Below are 9,870 nucleotides of genomic sequence, written 5' to 3' on the forward strand. Positions count from 1 at the left end.
TATTAGGTGGGAAAAAATTAGATGTGTGAAAGGAAATTTCCCTTTTGAACTCAACAATTGGGGCATTTTGATATCCCTGACTTGCTGATACCTTGTTTCCTGGCTTGGAGATAGTAGGATTTTCGTAAAGAGCTTGCGACCTCAATATTAGTTGCTGTATTTTCTATCAAACAAATTTTCTCTTTTTCAAGCATATTATTGACATGTAAATAAAATGGGAACGCTTGTTCATTAGTCAACAAAGCTGTAAAATGGGACACTTTATTCTATGACGTATTTGCTTCTCGTGATTGCAATTGTCACTCTAAGAAGTTTCAGAGAAATTGCTGCTGTATAATTGAAAGGCTGTCCAAAGCAATTGAATTAAAAAAAATTATTTTATAATTTAGTATGTGTGTGTTTCGTATTGAATAAATTATCATCAATGCTTATGTCTTATAAAATTTTCTACTTTTTATTTAAAGTTTAGAAATTTATTATTGGTATCATTATGAAGATATTTATTGTTATTAGGTTGTTATCGTATTAATGGAGTTAAACTGATATCAAAAGTCTCACTTAAAATTAAGTTAGGCTGTTTAATATTAACTAATATAAAGTATCGAGGAAGGATTTATAAACTTAAATATTAAATTTTATGAATTAAAATATATTTTTTTTTATTACTCTTCCCATCAAGTAATATGCCTGATTTTATCTTAAGATATAATGTCCTTTGATTATTCCGACCCATTTGTTTTCACATCACATAACCTTCCTTGCATTTTGGTGACCGGGGTGCATAACCACTGGATTTTGCAGGTGCTTTGTCATTTCCTGTAACTTTGACGGAAACTTTAACGAAGAGTCGAGTCAGGTCACTGGGGGACAGCCTCAAGTGGAGCTGCAGAGCTTCATGCATCCTCAACTTTTCCACACAGCATTATTTAACTGTCTACTCTTTCTCTCTCCCAATTTTAAAAATTTAAATAATTACATCAATATTTAAATGAATAATAATAAACTCTATGTTAAATTAACAAAATTAAAAACAAATATAAATTATATTGAGTAATTTATTATATTAAATCCCGCTATTTCATTAATTTTTTTAGCTGAGTGTTTAAAATATTATTTTGGCCAATTCATTTATTGAAGTTTTAGAAAATATTACTAAATAAATATTTATATAACTAAAATATAAAAAAGATATATGCATTAATTTTTTTTAAATTTGAATAATTTTTAGATAACATCTATACTTAAAGGATGGGTACTTTGGTATAATATATGTAATTTAATGATCAACTAATGGTTGAGAAGATAGAAATTTAATCTTAAAAATAGAGGGAATATTTGTGTTCTGTAAATATTTATACTTGGGGTTGTTCTTGTTCCTATGTGTTTTAAAAATATAAGGAAGGTATTTGTAATTAAGGTGAAATAGAGGAGATATCAAAGTATTTTACTTAAAAAAAATTATCCTCATTGATCCTATTTATAAATCATTTCTAACATGTTTTATTGGATTAAAGAAAAACTTTAAAACTTATTAATTCTGTCTATAAGTTTAATAAGTTTTCAAACTTAACCCCTATTAAATATACATATATATATATATATATATATAAACTTTAATAATCTATGTTCTCTCTCTAACATTCAATTGAAGGTAAAATGAAAAATCTAGTGAAGGCTCTTCAAAGCCTATTTTTTAAGCCTTTTTAAATGCCTATTTTAGGTTTTATCGGATGAATGATGAAGGGAATATATCGTAGATATTTTATTAGTTAATGAATTTGAATAAAATATGATTAATAATAAGTTCAATAAAGTACCTCTCCTAAATTTTATCTTTTTTTTTTTGGCCAAGGTTTATTTTTATTATGTTAAAAATAAAGATATAATGCCAGACGTTATGTGGATGTGTTCTTTTGTCAAATACGTGGACATGTGGATTTCATTTCGTTTATGTGGATATGTTCTTCCTTCACTATATTTTGAGATTTTCATGCTTCATAAAATTTGTTAGTAATAATTTTTATAATTTATTTTATTAAATATAAAATAAAAAAATTAAATAATATCAATACTTTAAGAGCAATTATAATATTATTTTTTTAAAAATAAGTAGATTATATGACAACTATATCTTCAAGCCACTGCAATAATTGAACTATACATGCATAAAAGACTACTATAAAATTAAAATTAAAATTTTATTTAGTATTTTAAGGCTTCTATAATATGCCAACTTAGGGGTTGAAAATATATAACTCCTACATTTTATTTAAAAAAATTAAAAAGTTAGGGGCTGTGGTCCCCTGTCCTCACCCTCTATCTATATATAAGATAGTTTTAACTGAATCATATAAATTAATAAAAATTATTTATCTACTTAAAAGTACAATAATATTTTAATTTTGTTCCTAATTATTGTAAATAAAAAATGAATGTCTTTTTTCAAAAAATAAATTTATGAGTAGTTTTCTTTCTCATTTTTTCTTGTAATAAAGGCATAATATTACATTTATTAAAAATTATGCTAACAACCTCTTATATTTATGAATAAAAAAATTATAGAAAACCTCTTGTAAAGAGATTATTAAATAATTAATTTTTTTAAAAAATTCTATTTTACCTATATGCAAATAATTTTTTTAAAATTTATATTATAATCTCTCTCATAATTAATATTTTAAATAAAAATAATATTATAAAATATAATTAATACACCATCAAATACCTTTAAATTATCTCACGGATATATAAGAATATAAATTAATTTATAACGGGGAGGATGATTTCGAAGAAAGGAGGAGGAAATGATTGGGAAAGTGGTAAGAGCCCAGTCAATATGAAAACACTAATGAGAATGGCAGGAAATCAAAAGTGAAAGTGACCTTAACGCGTGATTCGCGAAATATAAAGGCAGAACCCATCAAAAAATATTTAAGATTTTTAAAGCAATTAGACCGGTCAAATCACTATTCAAGGAATAATATAAAAATCACAATTAAACTATCATTAAATTAATAATAAAAAAATATCTTATATTATTAAATTAATTAAGATATTAATTTAATTATTTATTGATCTAACCAAGTAGATTGATTCAGATTTTCATATTATATTTTTAAGTATTTATTTTTATTTTTGAATATTTAAAAGGACTTTTTAGATATAACTTATGTTATAAAATCAAATCAAACAAATAATATAACATTTATTATATTTTATATTATGGCCAGTTTATTATATTTATTAATGATATACTATTATATATTAATAATAAATCTCTTATAAATTTTTAAATTTTTAATAATAAATTTAATGTATATTAATAATAAATTTTTTGTATATCAATATTTATCGATCACAATTTTAAATTTTTTTAAAAATTTGGTTTATATTTTTTGGGTACTAAGATTTTTTTATTAGTGGGCCAGTTTATCCTGTTTAAAATCTTGTGACTCTTTATATGAATAAATATTTTTTTGGCCAAAATAGTAAGTATGGTGTACTATGTTTTTCAAATAAAAAATTAAAATAGAGGGAAACCATCTATATCACTATTGGAACATGTATTGGATATATATTGCAATTCATTATTCAATAACACATACATCGTGCAGGGGAAGAAAACGCGAAAATTCTCTTCCCTTTTTTGTTTTTTTTGGGGGAATGGGGAAAAGAAGTACAAATTGCAATCCCATGATATTAATATTGGGAAAAACTTTATATTAAGTTTGGATACTCATCATACTATAATGCATCTCGAAGCAATGATAGGTTATCAAGTCATCAATTTAACTTTGTTTAGAAAAATAAACTTTAAATTTCATTCATATTTAAATAAAAAAATTTAAAATTATATTATATTTTCTCTTATAATTAATGAACACCAAGATTGACCTTTACCGTTACCATCCAAAAATGAAAAGCGAACAGAAATTTCGTGAGCCCTTTACTTTAAATGAAGCTGAAAATGCAGAATATGGATTTCACTTTGCAAATTGCAAGAAAATTATATGAACTTGAGAAACACGCCGTGACCCACACATAAAATACTCGCAATCGTCAACTCTAAGTCAAGAAAATAAAAGGGACAACTATTACTTGAGGCACAAGAAAAATAATTGTCGAATCCTATAAAACAATTGAAGTGAAAGTGGCCTGCATGTAACAAATTCAATATAGTTGCTAATGAATGTATGAAGTGGAAAATTTGGGATATATATCACTTAATGGTAATTTATTATTAAACTATGTCAACACACACACACACTTGTGATCTTATATATAATTGATCTTCTAAAAAAATGTTGTAATCTTTTTTATAAGTTATTTTATACATAAAGGTATATAATTAATTACTTTTTTTAATCTTATCTTTTTACAATTTTTTGTTGAGTAGATAGTTAAAAATTAGGTGAAAGAGAAATTGTTTTTAAAAATAATGCATTTAGTAAAGGTAAATTAATATTTTTCCTTTGTAAATATCTATGAGAACAGGAGAAAAAGCTGCCCTGTTATAAACTACAACTTAGTTCTTAAAAATAGTTAAATGAAACCTTAATCTCTTGAAAAAAAATTATACATATTTTAATTATACCATAATTAAATATATATATATATATATATATCTTATATTAATTATCCTTTCTATGTCTTATAAAATTTTCAACTTTCTATTTAAAATTTAGAATTTATTATTGGTATCATTAGGAAGATATTTATTGTTATTATGTTGTCATGTTGTGATTGAATTTAAACTGATGCCGAAAGTCTTAATCAGATTAAGTTGGGTGACTTAATGTTAACTAATATAAAATATAAAAAAGGATCCATGAATTTAAACACTAAAATTTTTGACTTAAAATATGGTGTCTTTCTATTACTCTTCCCAACAAGTAATATGTTTATCTTGAGTTAAGATATAATGTATTTTCATTATTCCGATTTATTTTCACATAACCACATGTTTTTGTAGGCTCTTTAACATTTGTTGAAACTTTGATGAAAATTAATGCAAAATTTTAAAGAGTCGAGTCAAGTCATTAGGGCCAGCATGATGAAATGGAGCCGCGTCATGCAGTGTTCCCTTGTTTGTGCGATTTATTTATTCATTTTTTTATAACAGATTTAATTTAATAATTTTTTCCTGAGATTTAATTTAATAATGAAGAAGCAATATTCTGCATCCTCATCTTCAGAACGTCTATTCTTTTATATACAAAGACTTATTTTTAAATATTTAAATATGATTTGTTCATATATGAAATAAGTTGTCAATTTTTTTTTTTGATAAGATAAGTTGTCAATTTTTAAAGTTCTACTACTTATTCTATTTTCTATAATTTGTTCATTTAATGTTGACAAGTTGTCAATATTATATTAAATAAAAAAATATATATTATAAATTTATTCTTCAACGATTTTCATACACTTTTATTAATTATAAATCTGAATAATCATTTATAAATATTCAAACATGATTTGTTTATATATATTAACCCAATTTATTCTTTTTTTACAACTTATTCTTTCAATGTTGATAGGTTATCAATATTATAATAAATAAATAATATATATATTATAAATTTATTTTTCAAGTATTTATAATAAATTAATTTTAAAAATTGACACCTTTTTTTTTTTTACGTTTGTACAAGTCATGTTTAAGTAAGAATGATCCATATTCTTAAAAGAATTTAATAAATTTAATTATCAGTCTAAACAGTTCATGTTTAATATTGATGATCCATATTTATAAAAAGTTTAATAAATCTTATCACCAATCTACACAATTTAGATTTAATATGGATGGCTTGAATTTAATATTAAAAATTTATAAAAGTTATAAAAAATTTAATATTAAATATGCACTGTTCAAAGTATATTAGATAGTCAATTTATAAAAATTATAAAAAATATTTAAGATTAAATTTGTGCCATTTATATTAAACTTAATGATTATATAAAGTATGAATCATTTCCAAGAATGCTCAACACATGTAGATGCAAAGAATTTTCCAAGAGATCGATGAAGAAACGTCAACGAAAGCAGCTGTTATGTGAAAGTTCAAGACCCTGACGCATATCTTGAAGCAACATGTCTTTGCAATATTTTGTAAGAATAATCAACAAAGGAAGGTTATGATTATAATTTTGAAAACTTCAATTTTAATTGTTAAGTTTGTTTCAAGGTATTTACGATAAATTTTATAAACTTAAGATCCTTGTAAGAATAATCAACATGGAAATTAGGTTATGACTATAATTTTGAAGACTTCAATTTCAAATTTTATAAACTTAAGATCCTTGCCCTTGATTTTTGGAGAAATTAAATGGCAAGCCAGCTGATGTGATGCTTAATTCCAAAAAACTAATTAAACATGAAAATTAATTGCAGCAATTTGATTTAAACGAGGATAGAAAGCTCAAAGAAGGTGAGAAGTTGATACTATTTCTTACATATCAAATTATAAAATACTTTTAAATAAAATCAAACATATCTATAAATCTCATTAAATACACTTAATAATTTTTTAAATAAAAATATAAAATTTTAAAAATATCATTCATTTAATAACCTTAAATCTGCACTTAATCTTTTCAAAATATTTTATGTTTTAAAATGTTGAATCTCTCATAAAAATATTATAATTTAAAACGGAGGGAAACATAACCAATTATTTTACTATAACTAATTACTTTTAATCATACAACTTACTTTACTCACACACACAACCTTTTTTCCTTTCTTCTTCTTAACAGTAAGTAATATGATTAAAATATATTGTTTAAAAGTAACCGTATATTAATTAAAAATAAAAATTCATGTTAATAATTTACGAGGAGCTCGTTAGAAGGCTTAGGAATAAAAACATCTAATTATTAGGCAACATTATAGTACTCCTTATATGTATTATTGACATGTTATCCAATGGGAACTCTTGTTGATAATCAATAAAAAGCAGCAAAATAAATAATATGTTTGATTATTATTTTTTTAGAAAATATTCATTATGATTTTTAAATTACAAAATCAAATGGAAGCACTTGTCCAAAAGTCACCATGTTCGGTGAACGCAATTAACGCTCAATGAATTTCCAGGGAAGTCGCAATCGAGTAATTGAAAGGCTGTCGAAGGGGTGGGTGAATTATACTTGTCCAAAGCAATTGAATCAATAAAATCATTTTCTAATTTAATATGTGTGTGCTACTGAATAAATTATCCTCCCTATGTTTTATAAATTTTCTAATTTCTATAAATTTTTTTAAAATTTAGAAATTTATCACTGGTATCATTAAAAACATATTTATTATATTACAATATTTCGAATTGCCAATTATATAAATATTTCTAATTAGTATATTGATAAATAAATAATGGATTGAACAATAAAATATAATTGATATGGACTTAAGTCCTCACGTCAATGCCAAACTTTTTGCGTAACCTTCCTCAGATTTGTGAGGTACATGCATCTCCACTAGTTTTCCCAGGTGCCTTGTTATTTCTCGAAACTTTCTTGGAAATTAATACAATTTTTTGACGAAGACTCGAGTCAAGTCGTTTGGGAATTGACAGTCTCAAATGAATAATAATGAAGCAATTTTCTACATCTATATTAGAAGGTGCTCAATTCCTAGGATATAAATCATATTTTCCTATTAACAATGCTTAGGTTCCTGAAAAATTTATCTAAGAAATAAAGCGTAAAAATTGATTCAAACGTTTGTAAATACGATTTTCATTTATTGTTAGTTAATTGAAAGTCAACTGTTCTAAGTTGGTTAAGACTATATTAAAGAACTAACGTGATAATTTAAAAAAATAAAGAACTAAATTAATAAAAATTAAATTTATAGGATCAAATTAATAACTAACTAATTGAGATAAATTTGAGAGATTGAAAATTTTATTATATCAATAAATAATTTGAATTAGATTTAAATTTATTATATTATGTCCTATTTACTAGATTTTCAATTTTTTTTGCCTTTTATTCCTAGGTTATCAACCATCATTTTGCAATGTTTTAATATTTTGTGTTTATAAAGTATGAATGACTGTCTGAAAGAACAAATTAATGACACTATGATCTCCAATAATTTTTCTAAAAGAAATGAATTTCAAATATTAATTCATATAGTTACAAACAAAAATCCCAATTATAAATTGGGAGTTACATTTAAAACACAGTTATCTTCTTATTGAAGATAATTCTATTTGAGGTACAGTCAAACATTAAAGTGTGAACACCTCTTTTAGTGAGGATCGAATTTTGGTTCATTAAGTTGTGAAGGACTAGTTCCTTCCACTAAACCTAACCTCCTTTAGTACTTAAATATCTTATTTATAATTAAATTTGTTGAATTTGTAATTGCTTGAATCAATGTTTACAACTTACTTTAAAAATATTTCATCAAGGATATAACTGTCATTAACTTTTCTTTTTTGGGGGTTTACTGTCATTCTATTCCCCCCACCCCCAAATAAGTAGAGCCTAAAGCCTATCTTATTCCTTATTAATTAACGGGCCTATCTTATTACTAATGAAAGTATGGATAATAACTTAGTATTGCCATTGTTCAACCAATTTTACGAAATTTTCCAATCAAGTTGGTCCATCTTCAAGGCGCAGATCAACCCAACAGTGAGATTGGGCTAGTCTTTCAAAAGAAGATTTTAAGGCTCTTCCTAAAATAACACACAAATTTGCACACAATATCAAAGAAAAGGACCCAGGTCATTATCATTAATACGAGCGTGTGTTGTATAAAATTTGAATTTAACTCTCAATTATAGTCACTTCAAAAAATGATAGAAAATTATTTTCTTTATAAGCTGACAGGTTGTCTAGAATTAATTAGATACTTTTTGTGACAATTATGGAAATGAAAACCTCCACCTAACATTAGTATTGGTAGAATATTTTAGTCTTGTTCAAGAGAAGAGTAATATTACTATGCCTCTGAGAAAGCCTAATTTTGGGGGCTCACGTATGTTTTAATCAAACTCAACAAGTGGTCCATCAATAGAATTCAATTTCATGAATGAGACCAATGGAAAACATGGTATATCAAGTTTTTTTTTCCCAAAAAATTGTATTGTGATGGCCAATGAGTTTTTGAGAACCTAAAATAATTATATCAACATAATCCTTTTTCAAGATTTTTCTTAAGTAACGAACTAATGATCTTCAATGGCATTTCTGGTGAATTGAATTCAATTTACTTGTTTTTCCTTGATAGAAATTCTAGATGAGAAAGAATTTGGGGAAGCTACTGCTAATATAGAGTGCGACGAGGATGCTGTTAATAATAGTGTAGAACTTGGTCTCTTGGTTAGTAATCATATTACCCTTAATTCTAAACATTTTGTAGGGCAGTGCATTTAATTTGGGGCATACATACATGACAAAAATTCAACAGGATGAAAAAAAGGAAAAATGGGTGTTTTTGTTTCAGCTTCCCACTACTACAGAATATATCTTTAGGAGCGGGTATTTAGGAGCGCTTATTTAAAAAGCGCTCCAAAATGTGAATGCGGAATTTATCGGAGCGCTTTTCTAAATAAGCACTCTTGTATGTCAGGCTTCACAATAAGATAACGCACCTAATTAATATATATAAAATATGATAAAAAATTTAAAAATACCTTCGGGAGCGCTCGTACTTAAGTGCTCCGGAAGATAGCTCTTCGGGAGCGCTCGCTGAAGAGCAAGAAAACCTTCCGGAGCGCTCCATAATGAGCGCTCCGGAAGAGTCTTCCCACTCTTATATCCATCCGTCAGTTTTCTTTTCTCCATTTAGTTTTTTTCATACCTCTCTCTCTTTTGTTGCCTCTCATTCCTTCTCTGTGTCGCGCATCTCTCTTT

The 9,870-nt window shown here is 25.4% G+C and overlaps 1 non-coding gene across 1 annotated transcript; it reads left to right on the forward strand.

Annotated features, from left to right (window-relative positions):
* LOC129314703 (small nucleolar RNA Z266) lies at window positions 1-90 on the forward strand. Its single transcript, XR_008594214.1, has one exon. It is a non-coding gene; the product is annotated as a small nucleolar RNA Z266 (small nucleolar RNA).
* The last annotated feature ends 9,780 nt before the right edge of the window (window positions 91-9,870 follow it).

Source organism: Prosopis cineraria, unplaced genomic scaffold (genome assembly GCF_029017545.1).
Source record: "Prosopis cineraria cultivar Desert tree isolate PC_DT_omini unplaced genomic scaffold, ASM2901754v1 PC6, whole genome shotgun sequence".
Classification (NCBI taxonomy): domain Eukaryota; kingdom Viridiplantae; phylum Streptophyta; class Magnoliopsida; order Fabales; family Fabaceae; genus Prosopis; species Prosopis cineraria.